This window comes from Crotalus tigris, unplaced genomic scaffold (assembly GCF_016545835.1).
Source record: "Crotalus tigris isolate CLP2741 ecotype Arizona unplaced genomic scaffold, ASM1654583v1 scf7180000023829.5930981, whole genome shotgun sequence".
NCBI classification, from domain to species: Eukaryota; Metazoa; Chordata; class Lepidosauria; order Squamata; family Viperidae; genus Crotalus; species Crotalus tigris.
Window position 1 is genome coordinate 2,238,281 of NW_024100213.1, and position 19,968 is coordinate 2,258,248.

General features: G+C 43.7%; 1 protein-coding gene across 7 annotated transcripts in view; it reads left to right on the forward strand.

Annotated features, from left to right (window-relative positions):
- PLXNA1 (plexin A1) overlaps positions 1-19,968 on the forward strand; it is a 452,635-nt gene that overhangs the window by 212,719 nt on the left and 219,948 nt on the right. The gene's annotated exons all lie outside the window — the stretch shown is intronic.

The window sequence follows — 19,968 nt, forward strand, 5'->3', positions numbered from 1 at the left end:
ATGCTGGCTTTCCCTTTGTACAGTTTTATTGTTGGCTAATATAACCAATAGTGAAAGAAAAATAACTCTCTGCATCGTTATCAGGTGATTATCCTGCTCCTATTTCCCAAAGAATGCATAGTGGTTGTAGGGTAGCACTTCCATTGGCCACGCTATTCAATGTTTCTTCATGGTCTGCTAATTGCGTACAGTTCATTTTATGATCATTGTAGGCAGTTCTGGTCCGTCCTTCCTTCCTTCCTTCCTTCCTTCCTTCCTTCCTTCCTTCCTTCCTTCCTTCCTTCCTTCCTTCCTCCCTCCCTCCCTCCCTCCCTCCCTCCCTCCCTCCCTCCCTCTAAGCTGCTGTCTATTCTCATGACCTAAACCAGGAGTCTTCAAACTTGGCCCTTTTATGACTTGTGGACTTCAACTCCCAGAATTCCTCAGCCAGCGTGCCTCAGCAAGTGAGCAAAGTTACTTACTTGTGATGTCAAAGTGATCCTTTAGCACAGTGGTTCTCAACCTGTGGGTCGGGACCCCATTTGGGGTTGAACGACCATTTCACGGGGGTCGCCAAACAACACAGTCCGCCATTTTTCCCCCTTTTCCTTAGCTGTGCTACTCCCTTTTATTCTATAGACTCTTGAATAGAGTCTAATTCTATTGGCTTTCAAAAGCCAATAGGAATTGTCCAGGCTGTCTCTGCCCTGCTGAGCCCACCAAAAGTCCCATTCTGCAAATGGTGCTGCACCAGTTGAGTAGTCCTCGACTTACGACCAGTTGAGTAGTCCTCGACTTACAACCGGCTGGGGATCGCGGCATTAAAAAGGTTGAGAACCACTGCTTTAGCACTTGTGTTCTGTGTGTGCTTAAATGAACCATATGCTTCCTAGTTCTCTTTGTCACTCTCTCTCTCTTTTAAAGACTGGTTTCTTTTATAAACATGAAACTAGAATTTTCTTCCTGATTTCAGCTGTAATACAGCTGACAAAGCCACTGTTCAGGTTTAGGCTATAGTTAAGATTTTAAGAAACTACGAGGATTCTCATAAATTGTTCCTTAAGGCAACTGAGATGATATTTGTAAGAAAGCAACTTTTTTCTTCCAGCAAAAAGACCTGTCTTATTCAAAGCAATGTCTGCCTATTTTTTTCCTCCAAGTTATTTCCTTGTTTTCATTTTCTCTTTTACAGTACTAATTTTGGCTTTCCTGTAGAACATAATGACGAAATCTTCTTATACTAAAGATGTGCCAAGTTATGGATTGGAGTATTTTAACCTTTGACTCCATACAGATCATTAGACCAGAACTGGTATTAACAGGCAGTCACACTGTGTTTGCATATTTCCTATTTTGTGCTGCCGCATTCTGGACCAACTGCAGCTTCCAAATGATCTTCAAGAACTGCCCCTTATAAAGCATGTCACAGCAGTCCACACACAAACTGACCAAAGCATGACTGATTGTAAAGAACATCTTCAGGAATAGATGGAATTAGTTCACAAGATGAATCTGTTTAAAGACCCTCCTGGGCATGGCTGCCACCTGTTCCTTGAGCAGGAGCTGCAAGATCAGAAGGATTCCCAAATTCTGCCCCATTCCCAAATGGTGCACTGCGACTGCATTCAGGATTAAAAATGGAAAGCCTGCAAATTTGGGTAGTCCAAATATTCACATCTACTCCTGTTCTTAAGAGTCTTCAGACACTAGGCCAAGAATTGACAGTATCACTTGCTTGGTCCATAGATGAGATATATAACTGAGTAATAGTCATTTAGATCAGAGGTCCCCAACCTTTTGGGCACCAGGGACCGGTTCTGTGGAGAGAAGTTTTTCCGCGGACCAGAGGGTGCATGATTTTGTGTGCTGACTGCATCCCACAGATGGAGCTTTGCTTTGTGCGGACTGGTTGCTGGCATGCCACGGCCTGGTACTGGTCCACAGACCAGGGGTTGGGGAGCCCTGGTCTAGATATAATTGGTATACCTGACCTCATAGCAATGGATGACCTCATCTAGCAGCTTTGTGTAGATGTTAAACAGGAGAACTGTCCGTTGTCCTCTATGCTGGAGAGGAAACATAACAAATTGAACTATTTCTACTTTTTTGTGAGGCTACATTAATAGAAGCTTGCAAGTCTGAAAGTACACTTTTGCAGTCTGTTGCCACTTTTAACTACTTAGGCCAGATTGACTCACCTATGCCATCTCAACCACAGATAATCAACAAGCACAATCAATACTTCTCAATACTCTGGCCCATCATGAAGTTTATTGTAACTGGAAAAGGTTACAATAAACTTCAGGACCTGATCTTAAAAGGGAATGATGGGGACTGGATGTAAATTGTCCTAAAGTGTTGGCAACCTGTTGACAAATTGGCATAAGACGGTCCATTAGTTGGCCTATAATCCATTCAGTTATAAACTTTGAACACTACTTAGTTGTATTACCTAATTTTTGGTTGTTTTTATTGGATAAACTGAAGTTTTACATACTAACAACTGAAATTGCACTGCCAATTCCTTTTTTGCTGTGGTGCTGCTGATTTGTGGAGTTAGATATGATAAAGAATTCTTGTTTATATAACATATACATTATCTTATGTTATTTCCTATTTTTGTCTTCTTACTGTTTTTTCATTCCGTAAGTAAATTACATTATAAATTTCATTCTGAAAATAGCAGCACAGTACTATGACTCACTTACTCAAGGCTGATGAAGCAGGAACAGAACTGTCAATGAGAAATTAGACCAATTATTATTATTTGAGTAATTAACATATCAGGATGAGGAGAAAGGTTAATAAAAAGCTTTTTGTTATTTTTAATGGAGCTTCTTTGGTGGCGGTGGAATAAATGTTTATTTATATAGGTAGAATGGGGAACCAATCATCACAGGGAATGACAGTAGATATATTTGATTTAAAGACCTAGCTTTCATGTGCCATGTAGGCTATGTTACTGCCTACTGAGAAGAAATCTGGGATACGTGAGTCTGGAAGGAAAGGTTTCACACACTATGTAGGTGCTGTGAACAGGTAGATGCATTTGGATGCATTTGGGTCCTGGAATGTAGATTGGATTTTGATTTTCGGTCTCATAATACTTGACTTTATGGAATAATTGTACTTTAAAAATAGGTAGTAAGACTTTTTTTTGGAAAGTATGGATAGAGTTTGGAAAATTACTTTTAAAAGTAATTTTACTTTTTAATGAACATTCTTAAGGAATTTCTATGACTTCAGAGAATTTTCTTTGCCTAATACAACAATAACTATATAATTAACCTGACAAGTTTCATGGCTCAATATGGACTAATGGTCATAAAGAAAGCAGTTAAGACTGTGATGCTATCATTTTTATAGAATCCCCTTTCGAAATCAAATTGGCTTTGTATCTACAGGTAGTACTTAACATATAACTATATGGCCAGCAACTTTCCAAGTTAAGATGGCACTGAACAAATGGTGGTTACGATCAGTTCTTGGAGTTCTGGCCATTCTCAATCCCCCAAAGTCATGTGATCATGGTCTAGATGCTCGGCAAACCATTCACATTTACAGCCACTTGCCAAGCATCCTGCGATCACATGATCATCATTTGCAACCTACCCTGCTAGCTTCCCCAGGGAAGCTGGTAGGCAAGGTCACAAGTCCCTCACCTGCGTATTGACCCTCAGCCTCTTTCTACTCACACCACACTGATTACTCATGTGTCACTGAGAACCCTCCCTGACCTATGCATTTTATGGCGCCTCTCGCACATGCCTTTGCACCCTCCCCAACTTCTTGGGCACCTTTGCCCATCTTCCCAGACCCATGTGGGGTACCTCTTGTGAGTCGCAACTCTCTTGTACCATCACACATCTCTCCAATCTGTGCAGTGCCTCTCGCACATCCCCTTGCACTTTCATATGCCCTTGTTCTGCCTCATGCGCTCTCTTTGACCTTCCCTCATATCTCCACACATGCCTTTGTTCCCTTCTTCAGCTGGCATCTGCCGTTTATCTGCCTGCAGGCCTGAGACTTGCAACTTTCTGTACAACTGCCTCACTTAGTGATGGAAATTCCAGTCTAAATTGCTCTCATAAGTCAAGGACTACCTGTATATTAAAATTTGAAAAAAAGTTGAAATTACCAATATTTATGACTTACTTATCTTCTTAAGTCTTGCAGTATGTTTCTCTTTGGTTTAGATTTCTTAATACAGTATTGTACAAGAATAGATCAATCTTTATGTCTAATTCGATACATTGTTATTAAATATGGATGTGGTATAAGTGGATAACATATCAAATTAACTCTGATTTTTAGTATGACTTTTCTTTGGTTTGTTTTTCTTTTGTTTGTATTAGTAAGGTAAGTTAACCATTAATTAGATGGTAACTGTTGCATGGGTGTATATTACCTTTTTAAAATTTAGTTTTGTTCATAGGTTTTTTTCGTGAATTTTGTTTAAAAAATTGTGATTGATAAAAGAAAGAAGGTGGGGGAAAGTTTCTCTTGCTGAGAATTCCAGAACACCTCAGTTGCCTTTTTTTATTTTTATTTTTTTTGCAGGATTATATCTGGAAGTGTGGGGTTATATTTTTTCTGTGTCGAATCAGCAAATCCAGAGCAACAACCCTGGAGTAAGAGACCATCTTTCCTGGGGTGAAAGAGAGTCAGGTTTCTTTTAATCCATTCTGTTCACTAAGCATCAAAACGCCTTTTCCTTAGGAAGTTGATTTTATCTCTTTGCCCCCAAAACATATTTTTTTGCTAGACCGTACTACGTATGAATGTTTAAGAAATATATGACCAGAGTCCTCTCTGGAGAAAAAAACCCAAGAGTTAACAGTCTGCTGGCATGCTCAATTTTAAAGGGGAAATGTGGCAAAATGCTGCCCAGCTGTGGGTAACCTCTTCCTTCATTGTGGCTGTAGGTTACTGGGTTATTGAACTGCTTGAACAAGGCCAGTTAGATGAAGGGCAGATTTATCATGCTGAAAATTATTGTCACTCTTTTCCCACCCACCCCTGCAAAACTATTGTTTTACATATGATAAGAAGCCACATGTAGCATGTAACATCTTTATTTCTGTTAATATAGTGAAAATAGCACTGTGGAGTCAAAAGCATTCCCAGACTTAGAGATTTTTTTACAAATGGCCACTGAGTCATTTCCTTGGAACTTTTGCTGTCATAAAATAATGGTGACAATGCTGGAGACGTAAATACTCATTTGATATTAGGATATTGGATGCTATTTCCTTTGCCCCTTTGTTTTCTTTAACTTCCAAGTATCAGCTGTCACAAACTTCACAATGAAAGTAATTATTCGGAACTGAGTGAAACTAATTATTCGGAACAGGATCCTTTTCATTAATTTGGGTCTCTAAACAATCTAAGGTGCTGCAGGAAAAAAAAATTCTTTGAGAGCACAGTTGCTACTTTTATTTTCTTGATAAGAGGTTTGACTCTCAGAGTGGTGGCTAATGGTTTTTGTAAGGTGATCAACCGTCCTCCTTTTGGAAGGACAGTCCTCCTTTTTTGAGTTCTGTCCTCCCTTGAAAAGTGTCCTCCTAAATGTCCTCCTTTTCCATATACCGTCCTCCTTTTGGGAGGACAGTCCTCCTTTTGTGAGTTCTGTCCTCTCTCGAAAATGTCCTCCTAAATGTCCTCTTTTTGAGGACTAATCTGCAGGGCTTTTGTTTCCTCATAGAACGCTCAGAAGGCGTTCCGGGACCTTTTTTTTAATTTTTTTTCAACTTTTGCATCTATTCCCCCTATTGGCTTTCAAAAGGCAATAGGAATTGCTGCTGAGCACGCCAAAACACCCGGGCGGCAAACTTTGCACGTGCAAGTTGCAGGAACTTGCACCCCTCACTGCTACCCAACTACACGATCTCCTACTTCTTAGTTCCAAAGATAGCTGGAGGAGACTGGAGCGGTAAGTTTCACTTGATCTTCCCTGTTCAGTTCTACGCGGGGATACACAGGGTAGGCGGTGGTGCTGGGGGGCGGCTGGGGGGGGGTGGCTGCAGGACCAGAGCTGGCGCAGCTGGTGCTTTGCAAGCCACGGGGCCGGCTCTACGGGGATGGGCAGGGGGGGCGGTGGTGCTGGGGGGTGGTGGTGCTGGGGGGCGGCTGCAGGGCCGGAGCCGGCGCGGCTGGTGCTTTGCAAGCCGTGGGGCCGGCTCTACCGGGATGCGCAGGGTGGATGGTGGTGCTGCCCCAGCAGCTGGGGGGCGGCTGCAGGGCCAGAGCCGGCGCGGCTGGTGCTTTGCAAGCCGCGGGGCCGGTTGTACGGGGATGGGCAGGGGGGGCGGTGGTGCTGGGGAGAGGCTGCAGGGCCGGAGCTGGCGCGGCTGGTGCTTTGCGAGCTGTAGGGCCGGCTCTCCATGGCAGGGCAGCAGTGCTGGCGGGGCGGCTGTGGGCGGGGGCGCGGCGGGCAGTTGACCTTCCATGGGCTGCGCCAGCTGGTGGTCTACGCAGTGCTGACCTGCACTGCCACCATCTCACCCTGCGCATCTACATGGCCATCCTGGAGCGCCTGGCTCACAACACCTGCCTCCGCCGCCCACCCCCACGCAGTCCAGCCGTGTAGATTTTTGGACAAGTGAGAAATCGAGATTGAATATTGATACTCTAGCTGCAGCACTTGCCATAAAATTCAATATGAAGGATATTTCTTGTTCAGATATTTCCAATATATTGTTAGAAGATGATACATTGACAAAAAATATTCATTCAATGGAAAAGTACTCATTTAAATAATTAATAGGCATGTAAGCATAATTACAATATAAAATGTTATTGTTACAAATGTTTTTTATTATGCATTTATCATATTATAGTGTATTCTGTATTATTGTTGCAATAAATACAATGTTTTTTTTATTTACGATATTTTTTTCTTAAATTTATTCGTGTCCTCCTTTTTGTTGTAAAAAAGTTGGTCACCTTAGTTTTTGAATATATGCTTCAAGACAAATCCAGATTTTCAGTAATGTAATTTTCTTCTGTTGGAGTGTAGCCAATATAGTATAGGTAGGCAGAAGTATAGATTTAATTCCATGGCATAATTAAGCTTTACAGCTTTTTCTAATTGCATATTCTAGAAATGGTAGGCAGATGCTAAGAATTCTGGGAATTGTAGTCTTAGTACATCTGAAGGGCATAGTTGTGGGAATTAGTTAAAACTGCCTTTTCTGCAACAGTTTGGGCATTCATAAAATAAACATTACATACAAGACAAATTGTATGTACAAGCAGTCCTTGATTTATAACCACAGTTGGGTCCAGATTTTCTGTTGCTAAGCAGGGTGGCTGTTAAGTAAGTCCAACCTGATTTTAACTTACCTTTTTGTCCCAGGATTGTTAAATGAATCACTGTAGTTTTTAAATTAATCACATGGTTGTGATCTGATTTCTCCCACTGGCTTTGCTTGTTGGAAACTGGCTGGGAAAAGGTCACCAATGGCAATTTTATGAATAGCATAGCACAGCATTCTTTATTGGCCAAGTATGGTTGGAAACACAAGGAATTTGTCTTTGGTGCATAAGCTCTCAGTGTATATACAAGCAATAGTGATAAATCATGATCATAATCAACATAAAATACATTAATCATAAATCATAAAATACAACACATTCATCATAAATCATAAGATACAACACTTAGTGATAGTTACAGGATACTAGGTAAGCAAACAACATAAATCATACTAGGATACTAATAAAACAATATAAATTGTAAGATACAGCAACAAAGTTATAGTCATAAAAAGATAAGGATAGGTAATAGGAAAGATGAGAATAATAGTACTACAGCTTTACTAAGTGGTTTGACAGTTTTTTAGGAATTAGTTGTTGAGCAGAGTATGGCATGGGGGATCTGGGATCCTGCCATTATTGTAAATACATGCCAATTGCCAAGAACCCAAATTTTGATCATATCTTTGGGGCAACAGTTGTATGTTTAATGACAGGTTATAAATAACTTTTTTCAATGGCATTGAAACTTGGAACGGTCACTAAACATATGGTTGTAAGTCGAGAACATATCCTGAAGGAAATCCAGTTGTGTTCATTACTATTATGTATGTTTTGATTATAACATAAGCCTCTGAGATGTTTTTTTCTTCCCTTAAAAAAAGGTCGTAACCTATTTCTGTGATGTTAAGCCAGCTCAAGCCAAATACTTTCATACTATCCTACCTAATGGAGTTTAGTGTGGCATGTGTAGGATTATCTCACTTTATCTCCTCAGCTGCCATCTGAGAAACATTAGATTGAAAAAGTGCCTAAACTAAGGTCTCCTCAACTGACTTAATGCCTGCTCAGATCTTTTAGTGCAAATATTACATATTATTTATTGTATCATGCTGTCTCTGATGCCTGCCTCAATGAAGCAGTGTGTCAACGCTGCAAATATTGTATATTCTTGCTTTTGACAATATGCAGAATTGTCTGGTAAATATGGAATTAATAAAGAGCAGAAGGGGCGTTGGGGATAAAGCCCGGGAAAGAAAGAGGAAGAAAACATTTGACCTTCACACTAATTGGATAGTGTGAGATATGACAGCTAATTTAGGGAGGGAACATGCTGATAATTTAACTGCTCAGAGGAAGAGAACTTAGATCCTAGCATCCCTCCATTGTGCTTGTGCCGACATTTTGTAACAAAAGACTTTTAGGAAAATAAATGCCTGGAAGTTCTTTGGAATGTTTCATTAGCCGGAACCACAACACAGTGACAATTGAATTAATGTTTTCCCATTTGATGCCCTATTTTCTCCAGCAGGATGGCTGTAGAGTCCAATGGATGGGTTCTATGACAGCCTTCCTGCCCGGCAGACTGGGTAAAAAACTTTGGCCACACCCCTTCCTCTGGGCGTGACCCCAGTTTTGACTCAGTCTCGAAGCCCGATAGCAGTGCGAGATTCAGCTCTTCAAAAATCCATAGCTTAAGACAAAATCTCCCTCTTCCCAGACTAAATTTCCAGACGAAATTAGCAATAACAAGACCTTTAGCAGCTGGCTCAGACCGGATCTCCACCCAACGGAGGATCATCGGAGCGGTGAGAGTATCCCCAAGGGCTAGGGAGACCAGCCAAGGGGTTCGGGGGGCTCACCGGGTCGTTTACCGACCCCCAGCACATTTATCAGCCGATCGGCGCGGGGCCCTCCCCCCTTGCACTCAAAGCCCGAAAGGGCCGCTTTAGCCGGCGTTCGCCTCCTGGCTTGCCCTCCCCCCCTTTTCCTTTGCCGGCGCGCAGGGAGGACAAGGAAAATTTCAGAGCCGGCAGCTAGAAACGCCATTGTGAGCCTCGTGGTCTCCATAGGCTGTGGTTGGGGGGAGTGGCCTCCTCCAATTCGCCATTTTGAACGAGCGGATTAACCCACCGTTCCATTGTGGGTGGGGCTTTTCGCCATCCGGAGGAGCCTACTTGCATTACAAAGAGGGAAGAGGGGGAAAATAGGCAAACTGCAATCAATTCGAACGTGATCTGTTTTTACAGTCACAGATTGGGGGAGTTAAAGTCACCAGTTGCATTGTGTTGGACCAGGGCTGAAGAGTCCTGGGATTAGGTGAGGAGGTGAGGAGGAATAATTTTCTCTAACTGTTCATATAGTGACCTTTAGTCACTGCCTTGCAGGATCTCCTGTCCAAAGAATCCTGTCTGTCCGGCCATTGTTGGTATAGGCAGAGGAGGGCCCAGCCCCAAGCATCTGCATCTGATCTGCGTATCTTATTCCCCCACTCCAGGCATTACCTACTCGGGGTGTCTGGCACAATGGCAGACAATGTCTCGTATTCAGTCACACAGGTCCCTCAATTGTCCCCCCCACAACAGCAGCAAAAACGCAGATCCTCTGAACCAGAGGTGGGGGGGAAGAAGAAGGCTAAAACAAAGCATCTTACTCAGAAGGGACAATCTAAAACGGCTGAGCGAGAAGCTTCGAGGAGACATTTGGCTTTAGAAAGACAAATTAGCAGGGCACAGAGAACCAATTCCACTGGGACAAGCATGGTTTCCCCTGTCCCAGTGGTGACACCCATCTCAGAACCTACTGCCCAGGAAGTTCTCAAAACTTGGTCTCCTCCTGGGGAAACTGAACAGTTAGATTCCTCCACTCGCTCCTCACCAACTTCTTCACCCGACCACACTCCAGCGTGTCATTCCAGTGACAAAGCGCAGGAGAACAATCATGCAGGATGCCTTTTCCCAGTTCATGGCTTCTAAGGGACAAGTGGCCTTTCACACACCCCATAAGGGACGACCCAGGCCGCCCCCTACCAACATTTCTGAGACTTCCTCTCAAATAGGAGAGGGTGACTCATTAGACCTTGATATGTCAGACATGCCCCTTTCGGAGGATGAGGAGACCGCACCTGAGCAGGCGACGAGCTCTGGCCTCTTTAACCCTGCGCTCCTAAAATCACTCCTGATAAAGGCAGTCTCCACAGTCAGCCTAACTTCAGTACAGGAGGAGATGCCCTCTACAAGCAAGGAGGCCAATCCTCTATTTGCCAAGAAGGTCTCACAGGATAAGTACATTCCATGTCCGGAGGTCTTCATGACCACGGTAGAGGAACAATGGTCCTCTCTGGCAAGCCCACCGGCGCCCAATAGCGTGGAAAGAAAGCTGTTCAACCTTTCTCCCTCATTCTTGAACATGTTAGAGGTTCCTATGGTAGATAACCCCTTGATCTCATTATTTTCTACCTCCGCGATTCCAGGAGACATGGCGGAAGTCTTGAAGAAAAGAAATTTGAACACTCCCTCCGTCGCTCCCACATGGCTGCAGCCTGGGCGGCCAAAGAAGCCACCTCATCATCATTCTTCGCGAGGGCCTGCATTATGTGGCTGAGGGAGCTGCAAAGCACGGTGCCTCCAGATCAGGTCAGAGTACACCAGACATTGGCCAAGCTCCTCGCGGCCTCTCAATTCACGGCTGACACTTCGTTGTATGCAACGAAGTACGCGGCAAGATCCATTGCGGCCACAGTAGCCTCGCGTAGGCTACTGTGGCTCAAAAATTGGAAGACAGACCTGAGGTCCAAGTGGCGTCTCTCGACGTCCAAATACAGCGGGGCATTCCTATTTGGGTCCATACTGGACCCACATGTCAGTGAAGGCAGAGACAAGAGGAAAATATTAGTGCACCCATCAAAGAAGTTTGATAGGAGAAGCAGTCAAGACTTCCGGAGACAGGACTCCCGCCCAGGAAGCCCCTGGGAATGGAGGCAGCCCTTTCGGTCAGGGCAATCCTGGGACTGGCCCAGAGGCTCGCGATCCTTCTATCCGAGACAGGATCGACCCCAGGATCGCCAAAACACAGGAGCCAGAGGCCAGTTCCAGTCCAGACGCCCATATAGGGGATCGGGAGGCAGATCCTTTAAGCGCACCAAGTGACGCCAAACAGGACACTCCCATTGGGGGTCGGTTAGGAAATTTCATCGAGGTCTGGGAGCAGACCACTACTGACTCCTGGGTCTTGGAAACGATCAGGCATGGCCTGACCTTAGACTTCTGTTCTCCCCCACCAGGCCGGTTCATCAGATGTCCCATCTCCAGAAAGGTACACAAGGCAAGGTTGCTAACTTTGGCCATAGCTCACCTCCTGTCAATTCAAGCCATAGAGAGGGTACCAAGGGGAGAGGAAGGAAGAGGATTTTATTCCATCCTCTTCGTTATCCCGAAGCCGTCAGGAGGATGGAGAGCAATATTGGACCTGAAGGGCCTGAATTATTACATAAAATACAGGAGGTTCAAGATGCACTCCTTGAAATCCATCCTAGCCAGCGTCAGGGAAGAGGATCTACTATCCTCAATAGACCTAACAGAGGCGTACCTACACATCCCCATTCATCCCAGCTACCGGAAATTCCTCAGATTCACCTACGCGGGCCGACATTACCAATACAGGGCCCTACCCTTCGGACTATCCTCAGCGCCAAGGGTATTTACCAAGATTCTAGCTGTAATAGCGGCCCATCTCAGACTGATGCCGGTTCGCGTACAGTTCTATCTGGACGACATCTTGATCCAGTCCAGATCTCAGGAACAAGCAAGGGTAGATCTCAAGACCACAATCCGAGCCCTGCAGGGGCATGGATTCTCGGTCAATTTGGCCAAAAGTCATCTCCCTCAAGGAGACTGCAACACCTAGGCGCAGTAATAGACTCGTCACAGTGCAGGGTATACCTTTCCCAGGATCGACGAATCAGCATATCCAAGCTAATTCAACAAATTCAGAGAATCAGGAGAGTGCCCTTGATACAGCTCTCGAAACTCCTGGGAAAGATGATATCTTGCATGGGCATTATACCATGGGCAAGACTCCACTCGAGGGAGTTGCAGTGGTTCCTCCTACCCTACCAGAGGAGGAATCTCAGCACCTCCAACAGGAAGGTCTTGGTACCAGCACAGGTGATGAGATCTCTGAAATGGTGGATATCTCCCAAGATACTCAAGGGGAGCATATTCAAAGAGCCGAACAGGGTCACGCTCACGACAGATGCGAGCCTGTTCGGATGGGGAGCCCACTTGGGAACCCAGATAGCACAGGGCCAGTGGGACCAGAAGGACCTCTCACACAGCATCAATTGGCTAGAGCTCCGGGCCATCCACCTGGCCCTACGCCATTTCTCACATCTAGTAACAGGGAGGCACGTCCTCGTGTTAACGGACAATGTAGCAGCCAAGGCCCATGTAAACAAGGAAGGGGGAACGCGATCAGCGGAACTAATGAAGGAGGTGTTAGCTCTGGCTCGGTGGGCAGAAACCAACGTGAGTTCTATCAAGGCAGAACACATCTCGGGGGAGGCAAACACCCAGGCAGACTGCCTGAGCAGAGCCAAGGTGGATCAGGCGGAATGGCGCCTGGATCCGGCTCTGTTCGAGGAGATCTCCCGGAGAATCGGGCAACCGCACCTGGACCTATTTGCCAACCACAAGAACACACAACTCCCCAGGTTCTTCTCCAGATTCCCGTCTCCGGGGTCGGAGGGAACGGATGCTCTCAGGTGTCGGTGGCCGGCGCATCTCCTGTACGCCTTCCCACCGTTGCCCTTAATACCGGTGACCATACGCAAGCTGATCCGGGAAGGCGCAGAGATAGTCTGCATTGCCCCGCATTGGCCATGGCGCCCGTGGTTTGCCGACCTCGTGGACCTTTCGATATCACCCCCATGGAGGATTCCCCCGGACAGAGTAACTCTCAGCCAGGGCAAGTTTGTGCACCCAGACCCCCAGTGGCTACAACTAGCCGCCTGGCATTTGAGCGGCAAAGTTTAGCCAAGCAAGCTTACTCGGCAGGGGTGATATCGATCATACAAGCTTCACGACGAGCGTCCACGAACAGGATTTACGATGCTACATGGAAAGGCTTTTGTAGGTGGTGCGCTTCTGTGCGCCTAGATCCAACTACAGTATCCATCCCCAATATTCTAGATTACCTCCTGGAGGGTCTTAACAAGGGCCTGTCAGTCAACACTATTCGCAGACAGATATCGGCCCTCTCAACTGTTCTCTCTTGCGACAACTTGACATCCCTAGCGCAACATCCAGCGATTAGCGCCTTTTTAAAGGGGGCGTCCAACACAAAGCCCCCCGTCATTCACAGGTACCCGTCTTGGAACCTGCCTAAAGTCCTTCTAGCCTTGACATCAGCACCATTTGAGCCCCTTGATTCATGTTCTCTTCACCACCTATCGCTGAAGGTGGCCTTCCTCGTGGCAATCACTTCAGCAAGAAGAATTTCAGAACTAGCGGCACTATCAGTAAGGAAGGATCTGTGTACCTTCTTCAAGGACAGGGTCGTCCTTAGGCCAGACCCGGCCTTCATTCCGAAGGTAAACAGCATCTTTCACAGATCTCAGGAATTGATTCTTCCCGATTTCTGCCCAAAACCCAAACACAGGCTAGAGCATAGATGGCACAAGCTGGACGTGCGTAGAGCGCTGTGTTTCTACGTGAAATGCACGTTGACATTCCGCAAGACAGAAGCATTATTTGTTTCCTTTCAACCATCATCTATGGGAAAGAAGGTGTCTTCTTCCACCATAGGTAGGTGGATCAGAGCCTGCATAGCCCAGGCCTACGTCTCGCAGGAACTACCAGCACCCGCACATGTGACTGCCCACTCAACACGGAGCGCAGCCACTTCGGTGGCGTGGCTAACACAAGCGCCGGTAGAAGAAATCTGTAAGGCAGCAACGTGGTCTTCACCGTCTGTCTTCATCCGGCATTACCGTTTAGACTCCCTGGCCGCATCAGATGCTGCCTTTGGTAGAAGAGTGCTACAGCAGGTCGTATCTGCTCAGAATTCGGTAGCCTAGACTTCCCTCCCAGGGGGACATGAGGGCTTTGGTATGTCCCATCCATTGGACTCTACAGCCATCCTGCTGGAGAAGGGGCGTTGTCTTACCTGAACGCCTTTTCTCAGCAGGATGATGTAGAGTCCAAGCCCACCCAGGGGTTAGGTCTAGGCAGGTAGGTAATAAAGAGCTGCAATATTGATTCCAACAAAGTTTCTCGCCTAAGTCAAAACTGGGGTCACGCCCAGAGGAAGGGGTGTGGCCAAAGTTTTTTACCCAGTCTGCCGGGCAGGAAGGCTGTCATAGAACCCATCCATTGGACTCTATATCATCCTGCTGAGAAAAGGCGTTCAGGTAAGACAACGCCCCTTTTCCATAGGACCATGTCACATAAACCAGGGGTCTATGGGCTTGTACCGGGCCGCAGCATGCCAGCAACTGGTCCGCATAAACAAAGCAGGCAGCTCACAAAACCATGCACTGTCCGGTCCGCAGAAAAACCCCTCTCCACAGAACTGGTTCCTGGTGCCCAAAAGGTTGGGGACCCCTTACATAAACAGCAGATTGATATAAATTGTAGAATTACCCCTGATAGTGAAAAGCTACTACTGGAATTGCTACGATACCACCAAATGGTTTTAAAACTAAAGTAGGAATATATTGATTGAACTATGAATATGGCCCTTAAAAGGACTAAAAAGGTGTAATTTGTCATATGAATTCAGCCTATGAGAAACTGTTACATGCTTAAAGTATTCATGGGATGCTTCTCAGTTAATTCCAAAGTTGACAAATATAGTAATTATGGTCACATGCAACAGAGAGATTTAGAAACCATTCATCTCCCTCAATATAAGAAAGTTTTTTATTTTATTTTATTTTATTTAGTTAAATACTGGATTAAATGGCAGTTTGCAACTTTTAGAGTTATACTGAATCCCTTATCAATTGAAATTAGTGAGAACCAGGTTTTGGCATGAAAGAATTGAGATTGAGATCCCTGCTAGCCATGAATCCAGGAATATCAGTCATATATTAGACTTCGCGACTTGTCAAACTTTACTTTTCAAAAATTGGCCCCATTTGTTATGTAATACTAGTGGTTTTCATTGGATATAGGAAAGCTCTTAGAAGTGTTGTCACCCTTCACTTGCTTTATATGTGTAGGAGATCAGCTGATGTGGAGAAATAGTCTGGTTGCTTTGATATCCTGTGACTGAGGGATAGCATTCTTCTTAAACTTGGAACTTCAATATTTTCAAGTAAATATCTCCTAAACTTGCCACACTTTGTGCTGAAATCATAAGCATTTTGCATATTTTAATGACAATGTGATACAGGCCTGTTTTAAAGAAATTTTAAAAAAATATTTCTGAAGTATTTATAACATAGACTCATAAGGTTGGAAGGGATCTAGGAGGGCTTCTAGTCCACCCCTGCTTAAGGGGAGGAGCCTTATACCATCCCAGTCAAATGGCTGTCCAGTCTATTTTTGAAAACCTCTAGTGCAGGAGCACCCACAGCTCCAGAAGCTAGCTACTCCACTGATTAATTTGTAAGGCTTTTCTTTGACATGGCTTTACAAATTAGGAATTATATAGATATTTTGGGTGGCTTTAACTCTTTGAATTGTCTATTATTTATTATTTTTATTGATAGTTGGGTGGATGGAATGTTGCGAACACAAAAGGCTTTCTTTGAATGGGAGAAAATCTCAGTATGCCCAGATGTTAGTAACGTTGATTACTAATGGAGATATTGTAGTAACTTTAAATACTGGCCTGTTGGTAAAGCTTTAAAGTATTCAAAGAGAAATAATTAACCATTATGTGGTTACAATTTTTAGTAATGACTTATATTTGCTAAACAGGAAAAAGAGCCCAGCCTGGAAGATTAATAAAAGGATGTATTTAAACAGCTTATCCCTGCCTTTATTTTGGTGTGTGAAACTGGATCATAACTTTCTTTCGTTGTTTCGACATCGTTAGAATATATAGCAGAAATGGGAGGAGGCCAGGTTTTTACTCCCTACATAGTACATACTATATGTCTAGTGAAAAATGAAGGTATGTCTGCCTTGCACATTTTCCGGTTAACCTGTCATTAAAGGGATTGGAATCAGCTAAATGGATTGCAATGATAAGCTGAAGCAAGAAAGAACGAATCCATAGGAAGGGGGGGGGGAAGACACACAGCAGCAAAGAATTTAAAAGGGAATGTAGAGTATGGGAGGGGAGAGAGAGAGATAGGGAGGGAGATAATGGTCATCAGATCCAGCTATGGAGTGAGGGAAGTTTCAGACTAGCAATTTCAGGGAACGTGTTGGGATGAGGAATTGGCAGCTGCAGACAAACATTCCCGGAGTTACTAGGTATTAGCTGAACAGCTGTCAGGCTGTGTGCGAAGGTCTTCTCACAATCACACCTGCATTCCTGGACACCTTCACTATGAGCCCAAGCCCTATTCACTGTAGGGAACCAGCCTTTTTATATCCCTGCCGCTGCTGATCTATCTTCTTTCACTCTGGGGCGTCTCTCTTAATCAAATACATTTGTTTTGTAAAACTGACTAAAAATAATCCTGGGCTGGTATGTGCTGGATGTTGGCAGTGAATCAAAGGCTCTGCTCTAATTAAGCAGGCCCTGGTTTGTTTGTGAGCTGCATATATTTCCATGCTAATCAGCTACACGCCAGGATCCTGCCTTCTAAGCCTCACTTCCTTTGCCTGATTGGAAACTATGCAAATGGACGGAGGGAGTCTATTTATTGCAACTGAGGAATGTGGGGCTTTATTGGAGTGGGAGAGGCAGTGCTTTGGCTGAGGTTGCAAAGATAATGGGTAGTCCAGTGATTCAGTCCAATTATTTACAGTTATATAAAGGGTATCAATTACTCCTTTGTCATGAAATACTTTTTTAGTCAAACGTTCTGCTCAAAGTCACTTAGATTTGTTGACCAAGTATTACTACTGCTATTCACAGGGAATAGAATTAAGAACGTAAACAACATGAATCAAACACAAGGCTTGTCTAGTCCTAGGTTATATTTCTTGCAGTTGCCAACCATGTAAGAAATCCACAAAGGGAGCATGATCACGGTTGTACCCTCCTGCTTATATATTTCCGACCAGTGGTATAAAAGAGCAATTTGCATCTTGATTGGGACAGCATAAAAGCATTTTGATAAGTAGCCATTATGGACCACATCCCCTACAAATATGTTTTGTTTTTTAAAACCCTTAAATGAATAGATATCACTTATAACTTTGGGGAAGCAAAATTGTTCATTGTATAAAGAAATGCTTTCTTTCGTTCGTTCTGAACTTTTCAACCTGCAACTTTGTTACGTGACCCCAGATTCTAGTATGTGAATGAGTGGAGTGATAATTTTCAGGTGACCATCCATTCTGAATGTATAGGTGTGGCACCAATTTTTGGGACTATATACAGTTTAAATGGTCTTTTGAATTAGTACAGGTAGTCCTTGACTTACGACACAATTGAGCCCAAAATTTCTGTTGTTAACTGAGACATTTGTTAAGTGAGCTTTCCCCCATTTTACAATCTCTTTTGCCACAGTTGTCAATCACTTCAGTGGTTAAGTTAGTAACAAGGTTGTTAAGTGAATCTGGCTTCCCCATTGACTTTGCTTGTCATAAGGTCGTGAAAAGTGATCACATGATCCTGCGACACTGCAACCATCATAAAGATGCTAAGCAACTGAGCTTTAATCATATGACCGTGGGGGATGCTGCAAGGATTGTAAGTGTGAAAAATGGTTGTAAGTCACTCCTTTCAGTGCTGTTGTAACTTTGAACGGTCACTAAATGCACTGTTGTAAGTCAAAGACTCCCTGTATACCATCTTTGTAGGGCCAAAAGACGATTGAATCCAGATTTCAGGTGAGATGGAATAAAGTTATTCACCATTTCTTCCATGATTCAGGTTTTGCAAATTGGCTTCCAGGTGTTTTAATTGCAGAAGGAGAAATAAATACTTCCAGTGCAAATATATAAAGAGAAGCATGATGAGCATCTTGATGACAGCTGAATGAAGAGAATTAACCTAGATATATATTCTGTCCCTATTATGGGTTGAATAGGATCTTATAATGCCTTTTAATGCTGTTATTTCCTCTGTGGTGAAAGCAAATCTTTTTGGATAAGATTTATTGTCATTATTATTAATGGGATTAGAGCATTTGCTATATCCCTGCTGTGCCAGGAACAAATATGCTGATTGACCCTCACTCCTTTTATGAAGTATAACTTCTAATAGAATACATGGGCCCTTGATTGTAATACTGAAGTGGTGATGAAATTTGTCTTCATTCTCTTGGCTCTCATTATGCAGCCTCTTTGCATAGATACTTGCATGGGTTGTTAGTGCTTAGGTACTTCACCTTCTTGATAGCTGGAGAGCCTTTCAAGAGCAATGCAACTGTTAGGCTATTGAAAAGTTCATTGAGGAAGGGAAGCTGGCTAAAACAAAGCATCTATAATTCATTGTTTTTTAAAAAAAGGAAGATGATTGATTCCAATAATGATTCCAGCAAATGTACGAGATGGTAAATGCTGAGAGGTGGTAATTGTATGATTGCTCTGGCAAAGAAGATAGGCTACACTGACAGGTAAAGGAAAAAGAGTCTTTATTTTATCCATGAGAGGCAAATCCTATTGCTGGAAGTGCACTATTTCTGAGGCTATCCCAAGAGAGGCTGAAGTTCACAGTAGCTACCATTCTTCCTCCATCCAATTCAGCCTGTAGAGAAATTGATAATGGAAAATTTTCCCTAATTAAAATATTTTTATATTTTCTACATGGTGATGGTCAGTAATGCTCAACATACCTCTTACCGGCACTTTCTCTGGAGATACCAATATACATTATCCAGTAATTGCCTGCTTCATTTTTTCAAATTTATTATTTTAACTGTAGTGCACTCAGAGTTCATAATAATGGCAAAGTGGTATACAAATACATCAAATAAATCTTAAATGAAAAGCAAATAGAAATAATTGTTTTTATTGTGAAAGACATAAAAATGATAACTCGGATAAAGTCCCAAAGGTGCTTTTTTCATGAGGCAGCTTGGATTTCCTTATTTTTCTTTGAAGACATTTTGCTTCTCATCCAAGAAACTTCTTTAGTTCTGAGTGGATGGTGGAGAATGGCAGGATTTATACTCCTTGAAGATAGCTGTTCATTTGCATTCTTTTAGAGAGTCATTGAGGCCACCTGGAGGCTTATCTGTGTCATCAGGGTCACCTGAATAGCGCAAATGGATGTGGAGCCTTCTTGGAACTGCTGAAAGGACTGTGTTGTAGACTGGAGATAGATGTCATATCCCTGCCCCTCTGTTGAGAGAGGGCTGTTCAATTTTGACATGGATGGCCTCTTTGACCCCTCTTTCAAACTAGCGGTCCTCTCTGTCCAAAATATGGACTTTGCTGTCTTTGAAAGAGTGGCTTTTGTCTTTTAAATACAGATGGACTGCTGAATCTTGTCCTGATGGGCTTGTTCTCCTATGTTGTGCCATGGTTGTTATGTTTCCTCAATGTACAGATCCGCACATGGCTCACTGCTTAACAATGTTATGCTTAACAATGTTAGTGTGACTAGGAACTCCATCACTAAGCAGCATGGTTGTATATAGTGCAACAACACTGATTGTACTGA